Here is a 25009-nt window from a genome sequence, read left to right as displayed (position 1 = left end):
CTACAAAGTCTATTTTGAACTCTGTCAAGGCAGGATAAGCTGATTCTAGCAGCTGCCCAGATGTGGCAACAGTACTCCATCGTTGGCCGAACCTCACTTTTATATAGGTAGAGAATTACATCAGGAGTGAGATATCTACTGGAGCGGTAGAAGGATCCCACCATCTTTCCATCGACTTTGGCAATTGATTTGATATACGTGTTCCATTTCAGATCGGGGGTAAAGATCAAGCCCAGAAGCTTGTCAAAACATGAAGCCTCCCCAAGAAGAGAGCCATTCATTTTGATTGATGGCACCTGGGCAGCAGAGCATTGATGATGTAAAAATAGAAGCTTGGTTTTAGATGCATTAAAAGTAATCAGCCACTTCTTTCCCCATTGTACCACGTGCTCAAGATCAGAGGAGAGAGAGTCAGAGAACTTGGTCATTTACAGTCTTCGAAGTGCTTCCATAGATGGTAGTGTCGTCAGCAAAAATGTCTACAAATGATCTAAGAATGTGGTCTGGAAGATCATTGATGTAGATCAGGAAGTGAGTTGGACCCAGGATGGATCCCCTGAGGGACTCCAGCATTAATACTGAGAGCCTCTGATTTCTGCCCATCAACCACTACTCTTATGAGCCTATCAGAGAGAAATGATTTAATAGTTGAGAAGACATTTCCAGCTATACCATATTATTTTATAATTTATATTTTATTTGCTACTAATTTGTAATTCGAATCCTACTTCTAATATATACGGACCTAAAATCCGTTCTCTATTTCAAGTAAAGCCCGTCTCTATTCATACCCCCAACTCCATATGATTATAAGAGCATCTACCTTTACTCTCTTTCTCTATCATTTTCCCGATAGTAAAGATGCATCTCCGCATACAAACACACATTTTGAACACATAACCCATAGCCTACCATGACAAACATCGTAATCACTTTACATACCACCCCTATCCACTATGTGATATCCACAATTTTCTTCCTTTATCGCATTAATTACTGTTTCAATGTTTTCATGTCTTATTATTTTGCTCGTAATGTAGTCATCGCTAGACGTCGCATCTCTAACATGCTACCTTCTCTCTTATTCTGATAAGAAGCATTAGGTTCGAAATACCTAGGCATAAAGACTTTACTTATTCTACACTAATAATTGAGGTAATCTCCCCATTGAATCAACGATTAAATTTATATGTATTATGTAGTGGAGGGCGAGGAGGGCGCCTGGCTTCAAAATATGCTTAAATATGATATTTTAATTTGCCTACATTTCGTATATATTATTATAGAATTGTGAATTCAGAAGTTAAAAAAAATTATTTGGGTGTCATCAACTAAAATCGAAACTGATGCATTCAAAGCTGGTGACATTTGTTAACGAGCATCTCTCTCTCCCTCCCTCTCTCCTTAACATTGTGCCAACGTGACATCCATATAAACCAATTAAAAAATAAAAATTAACAATAATTTAAGATGAATGTACAAAATGGTTAACGATTTTTTTTTTCAGTTTTGACCCATTTTAGCCCCTTTAAAAATAATTTCAACCAACAAAAGACCCATAAAAAAAAACGACCCGTAAAAATCCAATCATTTGAAGCCCCCAGCACTGCTCTGCGACTTTTAGTTTTGGAGAAGAGAGTTTGAAAATATGGAAACAGGCAGACAGACAGACTGCAAAGAAAAAAAGAGTACACTAAACTTCAGCTCACTGCAGTAGCGGCGTCTGTCGGTACTTTCCTTAAACTCGTTGTCACGTCTCATCCCATCTGCTCCTGTGGCCTGTTTTTATAAAAGACAGAGTCCTTCAAATTTCCATATGTGCATGAGAGCACACGAGATTCTGCGAGAATGCATTGTTATATAAGGCCACAGGTGCCATCTTGGACCCTATTCAGCATCATGACGCTGCGTCGGCAAAGCGCACACCGAGGTCGTTTAAAAGGTAAGCCTGCATTCCCACAATTTTCGCCATACACACATTATGCTGTGAGAACCGATTGTGTTTTCTGAGTCATTCTATGCCAACACTGTTTGAAAGATTGTCCTAACTTTGAGGCATTTTAATCAGGAAATAATCCGTTCTATTTTTTTTTACAAAAGAAAAGCACCTGTTTGGAATTATACCTAGATTGTTGAGATTTTTGACAGGTAATAACTTATGACCTCGCTCCCAAACTGTGAAAATCTTGTCAATTTCTTAGAATACTGATGTGTAGCAATTATAAATATAAAACATGAAGAAACGTTGAAGAATTTAGCTGGTGTTAAGTTTTGGTTGGAAAACTTAGAAATTCACTTTCCACTTAGAGAACGTATGTTAATTCTTTATGACATACGGATATATTTTATTGTCTGGGAGTGTTCTCAGACAGGTTTTGTGTCAGAATGCGTCCAATATGTATTGAAAATCGATAATTGAAAAAATCCGTTTAATCCTTAGGACCTTACTTATGATGTAGATGATTAAAAAAATATTTATTGCTAATTTTAGTTAGTTTAAAAAGTAATGATACTATGATTATCTTGAAATTGGAAAAAATCATGAATATATAATAATAATAGTTAAACTATCACTAAGAATTGTTTGTATTTCATAAACTTACCTTGATTATTATCCATAGTGCTTGAAAAAACAAAATTCTCCATTCTCTGAGACAGATGACGGCATTCTGAATGTAAGCAATGAACAGTTGTAATCTGGGGGGGGGCGTCTGGCATCTACCCAGATACTGAACTAATATGTACAAGGCGTGTTTGAATCAATCTCCACTTTATTCATGCCGTTGTATTCATTTATTTACGACTGAGCAAATTAGTTCAAACAAGCAATAAAGTGTTAAATTAGAAAGCATTTCCCTTAATCATTTTGTATTTTTGTTTTTAATCAGTACAGACTTTTTTCCTCAGTTAATCTCTTCTTTAAGCTTCATTTGATTGAGAACGTTCACTTTAGAAAAACTTTGTAATTTGTACAGTTGAATGTAATAATCAAAGAGGAAAGCGCCCCCGTGTGTGTTGTGCGGTCATGCAACTTACCTTCGGATGGGATCTGAGAGAAAGAGAAATTAAAGATGACAGCCATGGATTTATAAGGTGTTGTCTCGTGGAATCTCACGAGATCTCATCGTCCACTGCACACATGTGCAAATAGAATGGGGTCAGTTTTCTGATAAAATGTCTGTTGGCAGAGGCAGTTGGGAGAGACGTGCTGGAAGTTGAGAAAGAAAGTTGTCAGTGACGAATTCTAGTTGGACTTTTGTGCATTTTATTTGTTTTATTTTGTTTTGCTGTTTACCAGCCCAATTAGCATCAAGCTATTTCAGCATAATGGGGGACAAATTCGACCTTAAATTAATACTGGAATTTGACGGCTCAACCCCGGTACTTAACTGGGTGGAGAAGGTGGAACTACATTGCCTGTTGTCTAGTATGAAGAACATTGAACATGTGGTTCCTGTACGTCTGTCCGGTGGGGCTTTCGCAGTATATCAACAGCTTAGTCTTGAGGAAAAACAGGCTTATGAAAGGATCAAGGTGGCATTATGCAAGGCTTCTGCTATCGACCCTGCCACTGCTTGGGAGCAATTTGAGGCAAGAACCTTGCATCCAGGTAAAACTGTCAACGTTTATTTGGCTGAGCTGACGAAATTGACGGTATTTTGTGGGCTGCCTGAGTGGGCCTTGGTATGCAAATTTTTGGCAGGGCTCCCAACTTGAGCACAACAACTCCTGCGGACTAACTCAAGCATAGCTTCATTGTCTCTTAACGACCTGGTAGACCGGGCCAGGACCGTGATGAAGAATACTTATGAGATGGGAGAACCGGTAGTCGCTGTTGCACAGCACGTATTAAATGAGGATAGACCATCCCAGGGGCTGGTCCTGCGTGGTGAAGTCATGTATTATAGGTGCAATGACCAGGGCCACATTGCAAGGAACTGCCAGCGGTGACTGACAGCTATTTGCTGCTACCGATGTAATAAGATTGGTCATATGGCCCGGGATTGTTCGGGAAACGGGGTCGGGGACAAGGTGCCAGCGTCGACCTCTTCCCCAAACAGAAATTAGACGAGGCACTTCCGACCATTCAGGTCTATATCAATGAGACATTGTGCTCAGCACTCTTCGACTCTGAGTGTTCTTGCACCGTAGTGAGTGCAGGCCTCTGCCGCACTTGGAAGAAAAAGATTACTAGATTAACCACCCTCAGTGGAGCGACGCGAACATGTTGCAGGGTGGGCGATGTGAACATACGCACTAAAACTGGAAATTCAGCAACATCGAAGTGCTGGTAGTACTCGAGAAACTGCTCAGCTTTGACCTGCTTCTAGGCTATGATGCCATCAGAGCCCTTGATGGTGCTCACTTAATGCAGACGGGGGTGATACAGTTCAGGAGAAGGTTCCAGTGTTTGCTGCTTTAAAGATTGATCAGCCAAACTTTATTGTCGAGTTTGACCAGCAGCAAAAGGCTTGGACAGCTGCGTGGAAGTGGTCGGAAAACCAGGAACCAGCCAAACTGTGAAATGAGGTAACAGAGTACCATGTGCCCGACCAAATGGAGCCTGCATATGAAGAGGAACTTCGTGATTGGATCAAGGATGGCTGATTGATTCCCTATCCCTATAAGAAACTTGGACCTCCCAAAGGCCTGATTCCGCTGATGGTGGTCGCTCAGCACAACAAAGCAAAGGTGAGGCCAGTGATGGACTATTGCAAACTGAACGTGCATGTTGATGTGTTCACGGCAGATGCTGACGTTTGTGCCAGCAAGTTATGAGAGTGGCTCCAGCAGGGTTCCAATGTGTCCCTGCTGGATCTAAGAATAGCATACCTGCAGGTCTGAATCAGTGAAACAATGTGGCCATTTCAGATGGTAGTGTTTGCTGGCAAAAGGTACTGCCTTACCAGACAAGGCTTTGGGCTGAACATGGCACCCCAAATAATGAAGACCATTATTAACACTGTGTTATCACAGGAAGAGACAATAAAAGATAGGACATCGGCGTACCTTGATGACATATATGTGAACGAAGATATTGTGTCATCATCACGTGTGAGGGCCAAACTGGCTGAGTTTGGTTTGACGTGCAAGGATCCAGAAAGTTTGGTGAATGCCGTCCGTGTCTTGGGCCTGAACGTTCAACAGGAGCGAGGGACTTTGAAATGGAGGCGCGGAACTGCAGTTCCTGAAGTGACCGATGTCTTCACGAGGCGAGCAATATTCTTCCTGTGTGGAAAACTTGTGGGGCACCTACCAATGTGTGGATGGACTTGTGTGGCAACAGGCATCATAAATAGGAGGGCAAGCACAGTCACCAAAGGCTGGGATGATAAAACAGCCGACGATCTGTTGGTTTGCATGGTAAAGGAGATCATCGCAAGGGTAAAGCAGGATGACCCCTGCCAAAGGAGATTGGTTCATGCAGGGAGACAAACTGAATGTGTGGGTGGATGCGAGCTCTCTGGCCATTCGTGTGCTGTTGGAGAAGAATGGTGCTGCGATTGAGGATGCTTGCTGGTTGCGACCGGCGAGTGATGCTGCTCATATCAACATGGCAGAGCTCAATGCGGTGATAAAAGGTATCAACCTGACACTCCAGTGGAAAGTCAGGAAATTACACATACACACAGATTCCCTATGCATGTACCACTTAATATCAGACACACTGACAGGCAAGACTAGGGTGCGCACTAAGGCAGCCAGTGAGATGCTGATCAGACGGAGGTTGGAGACTGTAAAAAAGCTGATAACAGAGTACAACCTGTCTGTGGATGCGGTACTGGTCACTTTAAATTGCAACCTTGCTGATAGGCTCACTCGGGTGCCACAGAGATGGTATGACACCATGAAGAACAAAGCCGAGCCGGTACCATTATGTGCTGCCTCTATTGAGGTGGCAGATGAAATTAGGAAGATACACCACCTCAGTGGACACCCCAGAGTGCGAGGGACATATTATTTTGTGCAGTTGTCCAATCCATTGGTGTCCAAAAGTGCAGTGAAAGTGGTTGTCAAGGAATGCCTAACATGCCAGTCAATCGACCCCACCCCAGCCAGATGGCGGAAAGGTCAGCTGGGAGTAAGCACGACTTGGAGCCGACTGGGTATGGACATAACCCACTACGGCAGCCAGTACTTCCTCACCCTGATTGATTGTGGACTGACAAGATTTGCAATCTGCTGCCCATTAATGAGACAGGATTCCTTCAGTGTAATCCGTGAATTGGAGTCCATATTTTATGAAAGGGGCTGCCTGAAGAGATCGTCACAGATAATGATATGCCCTTCTGCAGTGGGGAGATCAGATGTTTCGTAGACGAGTGGGGGATCCAGCTCAGACACTGATGTGCATATGTACCAAGTGGCAACGGCATAGCAGAGCAGTGCCATTGAAGCATGAAGAGGATCGCAGCCAGAAAACAATGCACAATCACAGGCGGTCTATAGATATAATGCAACTCCGAAGGATGGCATGACTGCTGCAAGTGCACTCACCAATGCGATCCATTGCTCTCGAGTGCACATCAAGGACATTGACGCCTGTCTGCCTGATCGGCAGGAAACCCGAGGGCCGTATGAGTTAGGGGACACTGTTTGGGTGAAGCCTCCCAATAATTGATGCACCAGTAGTCAGAGAGGGCGAATCACTGGCATCATCAGTGAGCAAGCCGTGCTAGTCAATGGTACTCCATACCATGTGAAGGATATCTGGCCTGCCCTGAATAGGAAACAGTTGGCGAGTAACAGTATTGGTGAATCGTCCAATGATGACCTATGGATCCATCCTATTCCCCGCGATGGTACAACTGTGAACCCCAACACTGACGCCGATAGTTCCAGTACCCCTTCTGAGAGCTCCGATGAAGATGAAGTCCAGCCTAATGGTATGGCTGTATGCCCTAACGCTGATGCTAATGGTTCCGACATATCTTCCGAGAGCTCCAATGAAGATGAAGTAGTCCAGCCAATCCCCCTTCGTAGGAGTGTCCGCAACAAACGACCACGTCCACCATGCCAAATGTGTGGTCTGGAGACCAGGGAGGAGTGTAGAGTTGAATGCAATAATCAAAGAGGAAAGCGCCCCCATGTGTGTGTGTCATGCGGTCATACAACTTACCTTCGGATGGGATCTGAGAGAAAGAAATTAAAGATGGCAGCCATGGATTTATAAGGTGTTGTCTTGTGGAATTTCACGAGATCTCATATTCCACTGCACACGTATGCAAATGGAATGGAGTCAGTTTTCTGATAAAATGTCTGTTGGCAGAGGCAGTTGGGACAGACGTGCTGGAAGTTGAGAGAGAAAGTTGTCAGTGACGAATTCTAGCTGGACTTTTGTGCATTTTATTTGGTTTATTTTGTGTTGCTGTTTACCAGCCCATTTAACGTCACTAACCACCAACCATTTTCTTTTTATCCTGCGATTGATTAGTTTTACCTAAAAAGATGGGTCATCCAGCCAGTTACAATGTGTGATCTTGTTCATATTTCAATTATCAGAAACCTCATTATTTGTTGACAATTAAGTATATTTATTAGATATAGCTGCCGATCTCGTAACCTTTAAAATCATGTGTAGGGGGGAGCCCAGCTTTGGCCGGTTGTAAAAGAGGCTTAAATATGATATTTTCAGATTTCGTATATATTATTACAGAGTTGTGATTTCAAAAGTAAAAACAAAAAATAGTATTCAGGTGCCATCAGGTAAAATATAAACCGAAAACAAAACTGTAGCATTCAAAGATGGTGACGTTACCACTGTACCAACGTGATATGTATATGAATTGATTAAAAAATTAAAAAATTGAAAAGAAACTAAGGTGAATGTACAAAATGTATAACGAGTTTTAGAATTTTGACCCATTTTTGACTCTTTAAAAACTATTTTAACCCATAAAAGAACTGCCCTTAAAAAATCCAGTCATTTGAGGCCCTTAACGCCGCTCTGCGCCTTTAAGTTTCGGAAGTGATAAAGTTTGAAAATATGGAGACACATGTAGCCTTTTATATATATATATATATATATATATATATATAAAATATATTTTAGTCATCGACATACAGTCCTGTTTCGTTGTTTCACAACTCATCAGTGCCGCTAGACTAACACCTATCCCAAGCCGAGGATCGAACCTAGAACCGTCGTGATGACAGTCGGCAGTTCTACCCCCTGACTACGGAAGCGGTGGCCGTAATTAATCTGTCCGAATGTCTATTTAAATAAACATCCGTCCGCCACTCGTAAAGGGCTCAAACGTTTGTTTGTAAACAAACCGCGAGCTTCGCATTTTTTCAGCTAAATTAAGTAGCGAGTAAGATTATTTACGATAGTGCTCAACCCAAGAGGGGGGGCTTTATAAAATATATTTTAGTCATCGACATACAGTCCTGTTTCGTTGTTTCACAACTCATCAGTGCCGCTAGACTAACACCTATCCCAAGCCGAGGATCGAACCTAGAACCGTCGTGATGACAGTCGGCAGTTCTACCCCCTGACTACGGAAGCGGTGGCCGTAATTAATCTGTCCGAATGTCTATTTAAATAAACATCCGTCCGCCACTCGTAAAGGGCTCAAACGTTTGTTTGTAAACAAACCGCGAGCTTCGCATTTTTTCAGCTAAATTAAGTAGCGAGTAAGATTATTTACGATAGTGCTCAACCCAAGAGGGGGGGCTTTATAAAATATATTTTAGTCATCGACATACAGTCCTGTTTCGTTGTTTCACAACTCATCAGTGCCGCTAGACTAACACCTATCCCAAGCCGAGGATCGAACCTAGAACCGTCGTGATGACAGTCGGCAGTTCTACCCCCTGACTACGGAAGCGGTGGCCGTAATTAATCTGTCCGAATGTCTATTTAAATAAACATCCGTCCGCCACTCGTAAAGGGCTCAAACGTTTGTTTGTAAACAAACCGCGAGCTTCGCATTTTTTCAGCTAAATTAAGTAGCGAGTAAGATTATTTACGATAGTGCTCAACCCAAGAGGGGGGCTTTATAAAATATATTTTAGTCATCGACATACAGTCCTGTTTCGTTGTTTCACAACTCATCAGTGCCGCTAGACTAACACCTATCCCAAACCGAGGATCGAATCTAGAACCGTCGTGATGACAGTCGGCAGTTCTACCCCCTGACTACGGAAGTGGTGGCCGTAATTAATCTGTCCGAATGTCTATTTAAATAAACATCCGTCCACCACTCGTAAAGGGCTCAAACGTTTGTTTGTAAACAAACCACGAGCTTCGCACTATTTCTTGCTCTCTTTCGGTGGAGGAGAAATCCTTCACGACTGAGACAATTTTTATTTTTGTTCCTTTTCTCCACATTAAAAAACGACCCTGGTGTCTAACTCTGTCCTGTGGGGAGGCATTGTAAATAGGAATTTGGTTATTGGATGGACATTTTCAATTTTTCAATCATGGTTTAAATGTATTGCATCGTGTTAAATTTCCTAGTCTTCAAATCAAAACGTTTTAATCTTAAAGAAATTTATTAAAATAATCAGTCTGACCTGAAAATAATTTTTGAATGATTTGTTTAAATTATAATTATCGTTTTTTTTTTCCTCTTATCATTTTTGACATGAAAAATATAAACTTTAAATGTGATTTGTAGGATGAAAAAATTTAGCTTGATGCTCTCTCTCTCTTCATCCAGACAAGAGTTTGATTCAACCTTTCAAAATTACGATTTTTTGTTTGTTACAAAGAATTCACCACTTATCAGTGCCTGGAGGCCACTCGAGGATAAGGGTTGATGAATGTACGGATGTCAATGGGAAAATATCGTAGTAAACGTTAGTAGTGGGAATTTAGTAAATTGGATTACTTAGGGGGACAGCTCATCAAGAACTTGTTTACATTGGACTTGAAGATGACCATATTGTTGTCAGTTGGTAAGCAGGAAAACGGAACAGAGTCCCAAAAGCGTACAGTTCTAAGAAAGAAGCTTTGTTCATGGAATTTACATTTAGGTTTAGGTACAGATAAACAGTTGGGGGTTTTCGTGAAAGTTTAGCAAGGAGGGGGAACCATAGATTTGATTTCAGATACGTATTTGCCATGAAAATAACAATAAAGCAGAGACGGGCCCGCAACGTCTCTTCTGTGGGAAAGAGGTTCCAGGAAAAAGAAAAAGGCATCCCCCACTAAGTTACAAAGTCTATTTTGAACTCTGTCAAGGCAGGATAATTACGATTTGAACATAATCTTTTTAATATTTTCAAGGTAAAAATAAAATCTGGCGATACTTATCGATTTCAGATATGTTTACTAGGATAGTTTTTTTATTTCTATTATTTGACTTAATCATTTAAATGTACCAGTAAAATTCATCATCATGTCACATATATTCTCCGTATATATGATGTATGTATATATATATATATATGTATGCATACGTATGCACATATATATGTACGCACTATATATATGTATATATGTATAAGCATATGTGTATATATATATATATGTGTGTATAATGTGTAGGCATGCATGTATAGATGTGTAGGTATGTAAGTATGTATGTGTCCATATGTGTAGGTATGAATGTATGTGTCTATATATATATATATATATATATATATATATATATAATGTATATGTATGTATATGCATGTACCTATATATGTGTCTATATGTGTAAGCATGTATTTATATATGCATATACTAGCAGTTCAGCCAGCTTTGCTCGGGCTCTATGTACTCTTCATAACTTTATGTGCATATATATATATATATATATATATATATATATATAATTTAAAGGAGATTAGAACAATAGTCTAAAGAGCTGAGTGTATTTCAATGTAACAGTGAAATTACTAGTTTAATTAAAATACAGGAAAGAGAAAGTGCTCGTTGTAATTTAGATATATAATAAGCTCGATAGGTAAATATCCTAGAGCTAATTCAATATTAAGTAATGTGATTGATAATTTAAAATTTGAAAATCAAATTATAATTAAATTAAAAATCCGTTTCATAAGAAGGAACAACAACAAAATCAATTATCTGTACGATCGTTTCGGAAAACAATGCTTTTTATTGTGCTAGACATCAAGTTACGTACAATAATTACATATAGTTTTTTTATAAGCAAGGTCTCCTCGTCAGCAAATTTTGAAGGGTTTTTATTAAATTTTTAATGATTTAAGGTGGTTTATATTTATTAAATTTAAACCAACGTTTATGACTGCATGTAAATATTAGCTCCTGTCTTGAATTTAATAGTGTGGTTGTATTTTTTATATCTTCATATTTTAAAATTTTTAGGGTCTCTTTTGTACATAGTGCACAAAATTTATCTCCTTTTGTGCACTATGTACAAAAGAGACCCTAAAAATTTTAAAATATGAAGATATAAAAAATACAACCACACTATTAAATTCAAGACAGGAGCTAATATTTACATGCAGTCATAAACGTTGGTTTAAATTTAATAAATATTAACCACCTTAAATCATTAAAAATTACTTATTAGTACAAATAGATTACAATTTTTTTTTTTTAATGAATTAAGTTAGTCCAATTATCCCCCTTACACCACTTAAATAAAAAAAGTAAAGAAAATATGGAACTATCTCCCCTTACAACATGTGATTACATAAACAACATTCGAAATATAAACCGTAGCGTCTTTAAATCAAAAGTACGCTAACGGAAATAATTTATTGCACGAGCGTCCCCCCCCCCAGTTTAAAATTCATCATTCAATAAGGTAAAAAGCTATAGCAAACATCTAAATGAGTATTTTAACCAGAATTCCTGATTTCAAAAAGCGAAAAATTAAAAGGTAAATTTCTCTCTATATTTTTTTATATATATACCTGTATACCTATGTATGTATGTATATATATATATATATATATATATATATATATATGTGTGTGTGTGTGTGTGTCTATTTTTTCATATATATGCATATATGTGGTACTTAAAGCAAACTTATAATTTAAATTTAAATCTATATTTCACTCTATTTCTTTTCTATCTCTAACCCATATTAATTTTCTTATAAATTTTAAATCCAGACCTTTTATTTCAATTTTTTTCAGATACATCTGCCTTACTTTTAATGCTAGGTTTATTTATGGTGTCTTTTAAATTTAATAAAACCCTTCAAAATTTGCTGACGAGGAGACCTTGCTTATAAAAAAAACTATATGTAATTATTGTACGTAACTTGATGTCTACCACAATAAAAAACATTGTTTTCCGAAACGATCGTACAGATAATTGATTTTGTCGTTCCTTCTTATGAAACGGATTTTTAATTTGATTATAATTTGATTTTCAAATTTTAAATTATCAATCACATAACTTAATATATATATATATATATATATATATATATATATATATATATATATAAAAGCGAATATGTATGTATGTGTGTTCGCTTTTTCTGTATGTCTACAAAAGGCTTTTTTCAGAGAAGCGGTCGCTCGCTTCACAACTTTTTAAAACTTTTTATATCACATATAAATCGTAATATCTCACAGTTAATAACGAAGCTCGCCTGTCTATTTAATTTGCTCGATTTCGGGAAGATAAATATTTAACATTTGTCGCTCGCCGCATGTGGGTTAATCTTTTTCCTATAACATCTTGGGAAGCGTTCCCGCAGTAAATGAAATACTATCCTGCAGTCAAACTTGACCTCATTAACTCATTAAAACGGGCACCTGCCAAATCCAAGTAATTAAATAAATTCAAACGTGTTTCCGTTAGCATCCCGCAATGGGGCAATGGTTAACGTCGCACGTTTTTTTTTTTTTTCACACTTTAATTTACAACTTTGCCTCAACGGTTCGGGTTCGATCCTCATACTTACTTTTTTTTTAACCCCCCCCCCACACCTCCAAACACTCGGACAACGCCGGGTACCTCTCACTAGTGTATATATATATATATATATATATATATATATATATATCAAAATGTTTGGCTCATGTCCAGGTAACCTACATCTAAAATATCAAGTTTTTATACCATAAATTGGCGGAGAAATTTTGTAGAGTCTGCAAAGGTCAAGTCTTTCAACTTTGACCTTTTGGCAGCCAAATTTTCGCCGAGAAAACGATTAAAAAGCTTGCTGCATGTCTGAATACCCTTTATATAAAATTTAAAATGTTTAGATAAAAAATTGGCTGAATAGTTTGCTAGAGACCAAAAAGGTCAAATCTTTGGAACTTTCACCCCCTTAGCAGCCAAATTTTCGAACAAAAACCGATTAAAAAGCTTGCCCTATGTCTGAATATACTTTATCTAAAATTTCAAATGTTTAGACCAAAGATTGGCTGAGTAATTTGGTAGAGACCGCAGAGGTTAATTATTTTTTAATTTTCACCCCAATTATGACCCCTTAACATTTATTGTTTTGGGCTCAAATCAAATTAAAAAGTTGGATCAATGTCCAAGTAACCTACATCTAAAATTTCAAGTGTTTTGACCCAAAATTGTCGGAGGAGTTTGGTAGAGTTTTCAAAGGTCAAATCATTGAACTTTTACCCTTTGACAGAGAAATTTCTGTCCGAAAACCAATTGAAAGGAGTTTCCCAAATCTCAATACTCCTTTTGTCAAATCTCGAGTCTGTAGACTGAAAATTGACAGTTATTTGGTAGGGAGAGGTACACACACAGACACACAGGCAGATAATTTCACTTTTATAGATATACTAGCATGGGTGCCCAGCGTTGCCAGGATGTTTGGATGTGTATGTTGAGCAAAAAAAAAAAAGAAAAGTGGTAGTAGGAAGGCAGGCTCAAACCCGTACTGCGGAGGAGGAAAAGAACGGGAAAACAAACGTGGCGTCTTTGCTGTTACGACCACCCCCAAACAGGAAGTGACGTAGGTTTAAATTAAGGCTAGACAGTCGAAAAGAGGGGATGACTTTCGAAAATATCGGTGAAAAAAGCAACCTCTCCCTGTAGAAAAGTGCCCAGTTGAGGGTGAAGAAATTAATTTTTTTAGCCAATTTTTCGGTATTTTGTCATCTGAAGGGGGTAACTTCAAAATGATACTGAGCTTGTGAAAATCCATTGCCTCTGTCAAAAGTTTTAGGCAGACATGCAAACCTACATACATTTATATATTTATAGCTCAAATTTTCGACCCAAACCGATGAAAAAGCTTGCCCTATATCTAAATGCCCTTTATGTAAAATTTCAAATGTTTAGATTAGAGACCGCAGAGGTCAATTTTCGACCCAAACCGATGAAAAAGCTTGCCCTATCTCTAAATACCCTTTATGTAAAATTTCAAATGTTTAGATTAGAGACCGCAGAGATCAATTTTTTTTTTTAATTTGACCCCTATTATAACCCTTTAACATTTATTGTTTTGGGCTCAAATCAAGTTATTAAGTTAGATCCATGTCCAAAGAACCTATATCTAAAATTTCAATTGTTTAGACCCAAAATTGGCGGAGGAGTTTGGGAGAGTTCTCAAATGTCAAATCGTTGAACTTTTTTACCACTTAACAGCCAAATTTCTGGCCTAAAACGGATTACAAAGATTTTCCCAAATCGCCATACCCTGTATATCAAATTTCGAGTCTGTAGACTTAAAATTGACATAGTTATTGTGTCGGGAAATGGACACGGACAGACATACACACACAGGCTGATAGACAGACACTTTCATAGTTATATAGATAGATATGTATATGCATGTACGTATATAGACTGAAATGAGAAACGTCACATGTGTTAGAGAAAGAGACCTTGTAGAGAAAAAGAAACGGTTATGCCAATCAAATTATAGAAATGTTTCTGCAGCTAATCAAGAACTCTCAAATGGCGTCTAAATGTGATTTTAATTACAGTTATTTTTAATTTTATATTAAAGATTGACTGCTTATTATTGAGATTAGTTCTATAAAGTAATTTATACATAATAATATTCTTCCTGTTTCTTTCCTTAGTCAGTACATTACGCTTTGTAAAAGGCCAACTACAAGAATACTGTCTTCCAAGAGGTGCTTGACTGAAGGAGTAAATAAAAAATTGTCTTTTACAATGTCGTTTTATTATTTGTATTGAACTATGTAGCACAATATTACTTTGAGTATTTATTAATTTATCTCTTTTGGGGTAGTTTTATATTTAAAATACAATTACATACAAATGTTAATAAACTCATATTTACTGCATTTTATTGGTTTTTCTGTTCAAAAAAATTAGTTTTCATGCTAATCAGAAAAATATTAGTTTTTATGCTAATCTTTATTAAAACAAAATATTAGTTAAATATATTTCCCATACCGTGGAATTTCAACAAGTCCTCTTTTTTTTTTCTTTTTTTTTTTTTACATGGTAGTCAACATTTATCAAGGCCCAGAATCCACTCGAGGATAAGGGTTATTGCGTGTCAATGGGATAATATCGTAGTAATCGTTGGTATTGGACATTTGATAAAGTGTCTTAAGGGGGCGGCTTATCAGTAATTTGTTTATGTTGGACTTGAAGACATCCAAGTTGTAGTCAGGTGGGAAACAGGCAAACGGAAGAGAGTTCCACAGGCGTGCACTTCTAAGAAAGTAGCTTTGTTCATGGAATCTACGTTTTGATTTAGGCACAGATAAAGAATGGGGAAAATTATTGACAGTGGTTTCAACTAGACGGGTGTTTTTCACTGAAGGTTGGCGATGGGGGGGGGGGACCAGAGATTAGAGCTCAGACTAGCACTTGCCATGGAAATAATGATAAAACAAAGACAAGCTCGCAATGTCTCTTCTGTGGGAAAAAGGCTGCAGGAAAGATAAAAGGGCATCCCGCACTAGGCCACAAATCTATTTTGTACTCTGTCAAGGGAGGATAGGCTGTCTTTAGCAGCTCCTGCCAAGATATGGCACAGTACTCCATCCTTGGACGTACTTGGCTTTTATATAGATAGAGAATTGCATCAGCAGTGAGATATCTTCTGGAGCGGTAGAAGAGTTGATGATGTAAAGATAGGAGCTTGGTTTTAGATACATTAAAAGTAACCAGCCACCTCTTCCCCCACTATACCACGCGCTCAAGATCAGAGGAGAGAGAATCAGAGAGAACTTTGTTATTTACGGCCTTTGATGTGCTGCCACAGATGGTCGTGTCATCAGCATAGATGTCAACGAATGATTTAAGTATGTGTTTTGGGAAATCATTGATGTAGATCAGGAAGAGAGTTGGGCCCAGGATGGACCCCTGAGTTCCTGTTAGTACATAGTAATATTGCACTGTATATTCTTACATGATCACCCATTGAGTTCAGGCTCAACTCTGCTTAACTATGATGCTATAACGAGAATCGGTGTGTCAACGTGATTATGTCTTAATTGTTTAACATCCGAGATACCAGCTTATCTATATATTATGGTAGATACAAATCTGCATGTTCAATTATTGTCTCAGTCGTTTAATTTACTATATGGACCCTCCGCGTCATGGCAATGTTTCCAACATGATTTTAACACTTTGTAGCCGTAATATGCAATTGACAACGCATAAAATTTTTTTCTCTACGAATAAAAGTATAACGGTATCCCCAATCTAGAAATTTCAAAACTCTTGAAACGCATGAACATAGTTCGAACAGGTGTTATCTTTTCGTTTGCCTATCGGTGTACAAACCATTATATATCCGTTTTCTCGTAGTGAGTGCATGTCATTGAACGTCTGTAGATAAAATTCCCATACGCCAATGTTAGTTTATAAAAAAGGGTTTATTTAAAAAGAGACTTCACATATAACGTTAGAGTGACAGTCAACTTGCGTATTCATGGGAGGGAGATAGATAGATAGATAGATAGATAGATAGATAAGCCGCTTGTCCCATTATACTTAGCTACATTGTATACGATCGGCCCCTACACTCACTGGTGCTTTTTTTTATTTTTTTATTTTTTACACAGTGATCACCACTTATCAAGGCCCGGAAGCCACTCAGGGATAAGGGTTATTGCAAGTACATTACGTTAGTGTGGAGATTTGATGAAGTGTTTACTTAAGGGGGCGGTTCATTAGGAATTTGTTAACATTGGACTTGAAGACATCCAAGTTGTAGTCCGGTGGGAAGCAGGCAGACGGAACAGAGTTTCCCGGAAAAAAAGCCATGTTTGGCTCCGCTTGGTTCAGTTTTCAGCCAAAATAAGACAGAACCCCCCCCCACCCCAACCGGAAGTCATGTGATTTCATAGATTTCTGCTTTGAGGTTATCTTTGAACTAAAACATGCGTTCAAATTCCCAAATGAAAAAAAAAATCCGAACAAATAAAGGTTCACTGTATTTCGTGCTGACTAATAAAAATTCCCCAATAAATAAAAAAAATATTTACGAGTGCTTTTGAATGTCAAACCAAACGACGGGTCGAAACCAATCAATACATCACAAACTTTTGTATTATATATATTTGTTTTCTCGTAGGGCGATTCTACATATTTATAATGTTATACGATAAAATTAATTTTATTCGAAAATTCATCGTCAATTATGCTCGAGAAAAATCAGTTACCGCTCTTGCTGCTGCTATTTGATTATTAATTTGGTGTCAATCCTCTTCTAAAACCCCTATTGTGCTAATGATGATATTAGATAAATTTAATATCGTCTCTGAAACGATCGTACACAATTCTATTTTTTTTTTTACTGTATCCTTTGCGCATATATAAATTACCTTGTATTAATTTATTAATTTTATTTACATCCCATTTGATTTCTCTCCCTCCCTCTCTCAATATATATATATATATATATATATATATATATATATATATATATATATCCTCACATTTCTTCAAATATTTAAGTATATCTCTTCATGGGACAACACTAAAAAAATGATTTTTTGACACAATGAAAAGTAGTTTGTCTGCTGCATATATAACAGAGTTAATTTATTTTCTCCTCAAAATAACTCAAAATATAGCCATTAAAAGCTAAATTGCTGGCAACAAAAGTGAGTACACCCCTTACAAAAAGTTGTCAATATTAACATACAACATGTCAACTCTCAATACTTTGTGTGGTCACCATCATTATCCAAAACTGCCTTTACTCTCCTGGGCATGGAGATTACCAGAGCTTCATATGTAGCCACTGGAATGCTCTTCCACTGTTTAATTACGACGTCATGGAGCTGGCAAATATTTGAGACTTTGTGCACCTCCACTTTCTGCTTGAGGATGCCCCAAAGTTGTTCTATTGGGTTCAAGTCTGAGATATGCTTGGCCAGTCCATCACCTTTACCCTCAGCCTCTTCAGTAAAGCAGTGGTTGTCTTGGATGTGTGTTTTGGGTCATTGTCATGCTGGGACACTGCTCTACACCCACTTTCTGGATGGAGGGGATCCTGCTCTGCTGCAGTATTTGACATACATGTTGGAGTTCATGTTTCCCTCAAGGAAATGTAACTCTCCAATACTTGCAGCACTCATGCAGCTCCAGACCATGACATTCCCACCACCATGTTTGACTGTAAGCATGACGCACTTATCTTTGTACTCCTCACCTGATCGCTGCCACACATGCTTAAGGCCATCAGAACCAAACAAATTAAATTTTGTCTCATTGGACATTGTTCCAGTAATCTATGGGCTTTGTTGACATGTCTTCAGCAAACTGTTTGTGGGCTGTCTTGTGTATTGCCTTCAGAAGATGCTTCCTCCTGGGGTGACAGCCATGCACACCAATTTGAGGAGTATAAATATATTTGAGATGAAGTTGATTATTTGTATTACTTGTTTTGATTGGACTATTGTTCTCATCTTGAGTTTTATTTCGGTCGGATTGTCCTTCAGCCATCTTCAAGCATATTGGTTGTTGGAAATATCTACAGAGCCAGTAACCTTTCTCCTTTTTTCTCCAAAACAACAACCAACATGGCTGAAGACGGGCGAATGACAATCTGACCGAAACGTTAAACAAATAACACTCAAGATGGAAACAGTAGTCCGATCAATGCAAGTAATAGATAACAATTCTATTTTAAACATAAAGATGGCAGACTATTTAATGGAGAGACAGAACTTCTGATATATGGCGATGCCTTCATTTACTCCCAAGAGACAATGGATAGCCTCTGTAAGGGTAACTGCACATATAATTGTAAGGCTACAGTTGTGCAATCCTCAACCACATCTCTCCTGAATCGATGCTGCTTCTATCCAGTGGCAAAGAGAAGTCCAGGACGACTGGAAACAATGCCGAGATAAGCAGAGAGCACATACAGCATCTGGAAGTCCCAATTTTAGTACTGCCCAGATTGAACGTTGCTTAACTTTGCTAATTTAATGGGAACGGTGTGTCATTGTGATTATACCGGATATGTATTTGTGGATAAAGCTGAAAAAAGTTTTTAAAAAGTTAAGGGGAAAAAGAATGGGCCAAGGATATCTTTATCTCTACTTATATATAAAACTTTATGTGTGCGTGTGAGTTAGTTCCCTATGAACACTGAAACAGCTCAGTCATTGTTTTTGGAACTTTACACAAATGTACTTTATATGCCTGGGAGTGTTCTTAGAAAGGTTTTGTATTGGAATGTCCTCGATGAGGATCGAAAATCTTATCAAAAAAATTTGATAAAAGAAGGAACAGTCTGATTTAAACCGAAGTTAACATCCTTATACAGCATAACATCACAAGTGCATTTGAGAAGTTTTATCATCACACAAGCATAAGAGACCAACGTATAAAAGCAACAGTGTTCTTTGATAAGACAGTGGCGCGTATGAAGTGAAGGTTCATGTTTAGAGTACAATTGAACCATGATACTTGACTTTGCATTTTTAACTTTGCATTTTAAACTTTAATTCACGCCAATTTATATATTGGCTTGAATTAAAGTTTAAAATAATTTTATAAAACCAACTATAGGTTCTCTACAGTGCAATGTAGACTACAATGTGCTGTGGACTAAGTCACTGCAGTGAGACATGCAAAGTTTTCTCCTGGTGCACTGTGGCGGATCCCTGAAGAGAGCAGGTAATCAATCGATTTGATTGAAAAATATGTGATTTTGCCAATTTCGATGACAATAAAAGTATTGAAATCATGGAACATTTGTTGAGCCTCCTTCACTCCCTGACAACGTCGAATCTGCCAGTTGGTATACACACAAAGAGAGATAAAAAAATATTTAGCTCTCCAGTGAATACCATTGTAGCTAAAGGTTTCAAAATATATATACCGTACTTTGGGGGTAATTGCACCAAATCCAGGGGTAATTTTGGCAACTAAAAAAGGTGCTCTTTATGTGTGTGGTTGTCAAGAGAGCACTTTTAGCTAGTTGGCGCAATTACCTCAAAGTACGGTATATATATATATATATATATATATATATATATATATATATATATATATAGTTAATATGCTTATATATAATATATTTAATATACTTAATAAATGTAATATATAAATATACTTAACAGTATATATAAATATATATATATATATATATATATATATGTGTGTGTGTGTGTTTAAATTCTGAAATCCCTACAATATATTGGGTACAATATAATAATCAATAGAGAATTGGCTCTATAGTAAATACGAAATCTGCATAAAATAAATATCATATTTAAACATATTTTACGACCGGGCAACGTCGGGCGGCATGGTAGTAGTTTTAGAAAAATTAGAGGTTTTTAAAAGAAAAGAGTTTAAAGGTGTTTAAAAAAAGGAGAAAATTTAAAACAGAGAAAGAGAGGTCCAAAAAAAAAAAAATAATAATAATAATAATAATAATAATAAATAAACAAAGATTAAAAAAGAAATTAAAATAATTTTAAAATAAAAAATAAAAACAAGTTTATAAAACAAGAGAAAGAGACATTTAAAAAGAAAAATAGTTAAAAATAAATTAAAAAGTATAAAAAAAAAAATACTATGTCGAGAATGGTTGCAGGGAGAGGAACGGGTGTTAGTAGAAAATTTATTGATTTTTCAACTGAAGCCATTAAGCTATAGCATTTGTTTTCACGAAGTTCTGCCTAAAGTTCTGCGTTCATGAGACGATAGGCAGATGTTAAGTGGGGTCTGCAGCACCCAGAGTAAAATGACTCATTATTACAAAACATTGGACAGATCTTGTCCCGCCCACAACTAATGGCTCCCTCGTTAATGTGATAATCCATCACCGCCTAATTTTCGGTTCGATCCTAGATAGGAAGACCTCACCAATCCCATCCTATTATTGGAAGACTGTACTAGATTAGCTTCATAAAATTTAAATTAAGTTAGATGATTTGTCTTTCTTTATTTATTTTAAAATTTAAATTTAAAAGATGAATTCCAATTCTGTTCAACTCACAACCCTGAGCTTATATTTTAAATTTAATAACATTTTCAAAGTTAATTTTTTTTAATTTGTAAAAAATTTAATTTTCTACAATTTAATTACGAAATTAAATTTTTAAAATATTAAAAAATATATATATATATATATATATATATATATATATTCGTTTTAATTTCACTAAAAGTAAGTTTAAAAATTGAATTAAACTTTTTTTTTTAATTTAAAATTTATTTTTAAAAAACATAAAAATTAAAAAGTAAAAATTCCAAATTTACAAATAAAAATTAATTTTTTAATCTTATTTTTGTTAATTTTTAAACTTTGTCTCATGAACGCAGAACTTTAGGCTACTGATGCAATTCTCTATCTATATAAAAGCCAAGTACGTCCAAGGATGGAATACTGCTGCCATATCTGGGCAGGAGCTGCTAAAAACAGCCTATCCTGCCTTGACAGAGTACAAAATAGACTTCGTGGCTTAGTGGGGGATGCCCCTTTCTCTTCCCTGCAACCTCTCTCCCACAGAAGAGACATTGCAAGCCTATCTTTGTTTTATCGTTATTTCCATGGCAGGTGCTCGTCTGAACTCCAATCTCTGGTCCCCCCTCGCCAATCTTTTACAAAAAACACCCATCTAGCTGAATCCACTGTCAAAAATTTTCCCCACTCTTTATCTATGCCTTAATCAAAACGTAGATTCCATGAACAAAGCTTCTTTCTTAGAACTGCACGCCTGTGGAACTATGTCTTCAAGTCCAACGTAAACAAATTCCTGATGAACCGCCCCCTTAAGTAGACACTCTAAATATCCACATTAACGTACTGTACTTACAATAACCCTTATCCCTGAGTGGCTTTCGGGCCTTGATAAGTGGTGACCACCTTGTAAAAATATATTAAAAGATTTAATTTTAAATTAAAATGGATTTTTTTGTGACTTTTATAATTCTGAAACCAATTCTAAAATCATCTCTAGGTTCAATTTTGATAACGAATATCAAAATGAAATCAGAATAAAGTAAAATTTATATCAATCTCATAAAACTTTAATTTGATTTAAAAAATAACGCAATTAGAACTAGTGGCGGCAGCTTTAATCTGTTGTAAAATACGCTTAAATATGATATTTTAATTTGTCTAGATTTCGTATATATTATTTTAGAGTCGTGATTTCAAAAGTAAAAAAAAAAAATATTTGGGTGCCATCATCTAGAATCGAAACCGAAAGCAAAACTGTAGCATTCAAAGATGATGACGTTATCACCGTACCAACGTGACATGCATATGGATTGATTAAAAATAAACTAAGATGAATGTACAAAATGTATAACGATTTTTTTTAAATTTGAACCCTTTTTGATGCCTTAAAAATTATTTTAACAGGCTAAAGACCCATAAAAAAACTGTCCATAAAAATCCAATCATTTGAGGCCCCTAACGCCACTCTGCGACTTTTTAGTTTCAGAAGAGATAGAGTTTGAAAATATGGAGACAGACATATAGCTTTTTATATATTAGATTTTTTTTAAATAATTAAGTTCTCTCCTTCACAACTCAGTTATCTTCATTTTTTTTCTTTTTTACACAAATGGTCAGTCCCGTATTTCTAAAAACTAGCAAACTTGCCACCGGATGACGCTGTGGTGATTAATAATTATTAGGACTATGACAACAGCATATTCTTTTCATTGTTTTGACTCTCGAGTATATATACGACACAGACACAATTAATCAACCGAGAACCACATTATTATATATTAAAACATGAAATATCAATGGATATATATACCTGATTTGGTTTGGTTTGGTTGTTTTCGTTTTACGGCATATCAACCCTTTTCGGGTTATTTAATGCCGAATCCAAAGATTTTGAAGAAAAATTTTTTAGCAGAATATATTTGTTGTTTTCAAATCAATTTCTATTTAACCCATAGTTGGAACCCTAACAGGTACTACCACTCCGGGTCAGAGTGGATCTGGGAGCAATGGTAATTAAAGGGTGGCTCCACACTCCCCAAAGCCCACAAGCTGGGGCCTCACCACTGGATATAGTTTAAGGTCATATCCAGGACCCCCATTGAGGGACTTTTACCCTCTCCAGGGGGGCAGTTGGCGTATTCTAATGCCCCACCGACAGGGCCGATATATATACCTGAGAATCAAAACAAGGAAAATGCTGTTGTCATAGCCCTAATAATTATATTAACTTTACAAAATTTTGATTGACTTGAAAAAAAAAGCATTTAATTAAAAAAATTAAATTGAATAAAAAAAATAATAATTCACCTTTTCTCATTTTGACACCTTTGCTCATCTTGAGTGTTATTTTTCACAACGTTTCGGACGATGTAACCTTCGACCTTCTTCAGGTGTATCTTGTTGAATTCAGAAATCTTTCTTCTGAACCCAAGAATCTGCACAGAATTTTAAACAGACCCCTTTATTTAATCCAGGGAGGGGGGTAGCATACTCTTATTCTGTCAATCGCGACGGGGTAGAGGTCTAAAGTAATTCGCAATTGTATTTTGACTGTGGCTCGCACTGAGGATTGAACCTTTAACCTCCAAAAGAGTATAACATTTCAACTGAATTTTACCAAATACTTTACCATGGGTCCGTGGTAAAATTCATGTGAAAAGAATAAAAGACATGTGGCGTAGTGAATAAAGTATTTGGTAAATTCAGTTACAAATTTACACGTTTCTGGATGTTGAAAGTTTTATTTTCAGTGCAGACGACAATCAAAAATGCAATTGAAAATTATATAGGACTTCTATCCAGTCATGGCTGATAGAACGAGAGCATGTTACCTTCGTGGATTAAATAAAAGGTTTCGTTTGAAATTTTATGCAGATTCCAGAGCTGGACAGAAAGATTACTGTATTCGATAAGATACATCTGAAGAAGGTCGAAACGTTGTGAAAATGAAAATCCCAAATAATAATAATAACCAATTCTCATAACCTCTATCTCACAGAAGAGATATTGCGAGTTTGTCTCTATTTTATAGTTATTTTCATGGCAATTGCTCGACTGAGCTTCAATCTATGCCCCTCCACTCTTTATATGTGCCTAAACCTAAATTCCAAGAACAAAGCTTCTTTCTTAGAACTGCACGCCTGTGGAATTGTCTTCCGTTTTCCTGCTTTCCAGCCGACTACAATATGGTTGTCTTCAAGTCTAACGTAAACAAGTTCTTGATGAGCTGTTCCACTTAAGTTAACAAATTTAGAGAATTTCCATTACTAACGATTACTATATTGTCCAATTGACTACTGTACACTTTTAACCGTTATCCTCGAGTGGTCTCTGGGCCTTGATAAATGGTGATGCCAATGTAAAAAAAAAAAAAAAAAATTCAGAAATAATAAGAAAATTTTTTTTTCTACCCTCCCTGTAATTTGCATTTGTTAGCATAAGTTATCATTGTTGTGCTTCGAAAACCCCGCAAGAATTTCATCAAGTCATAATTAGTCAGTTGAGTTACTAATTTGCAGCGTAATCATATCAACGTAGCAGGTGCGCGTTCAACCCCATTAGACAGATTACGGCCTTGGGCGAAATTGTTCCGAGTTCCTGATTACCAGTGTGTGTGTGTGTGTGTGTGTGTGTGTGTGTGTGTGTGTGTGTGTGTGTGTGTGTAACATCTTTAGCAATGTGCTCTGAACATATCGATATCAGTCTGATCGGTCCGGAGTTAAACATTTGAGCCGACCCAC

General features: G+C 36.9%; 1 protein-coding gene across 5 annotated transcripts in view; it reads left to right on the top strand.

Moving 5' to 3' along the window:
- The first annotated feature begins 24918 nt into the window (after nucleotides 1–24918).
- Nucleotides 24919–25009, top strand: part of LOC145242656 (protocadherin gamma-C4-like) — a 655877-nt gene continuing 655786 nt past the window's right edge. For 4 of the 5 annotated variants that reach the window (XM_080105783.1, XM_080105781.1, XM_080105785.1 and 1 more), the window contains exon 1: nucleotides 24920–25009. This exon is cut by the window's right edge and continues 706 nt beyond it. The gene's annotated coding sequence lies outside the window, so the exon portion shown is untranslated. The other variant, XM_080105784.1, reaches the window with a different exon arrangement.

Source organism: Euprymna scolopes, chromosome 21, assembly GCF_053919585.1.
Source record: "Euprymna scolopes isolate OS-2025 chromosome 21, ASM5391958v1, whole genome shotgun sequence".
Taxonomy (NCBI): domain Eukaryota; kingdom Metazoa; phylum Mollusca; class Cephalopoda; order Sepiida; family Sepiolidae; genus Euprymna; species Euprymna scolopes.
The sequence above is the reverse complement of the archived record's forward strand: the minus strand, read 5'-3'. Positions and strand labels throughout refer to the sequence as shown.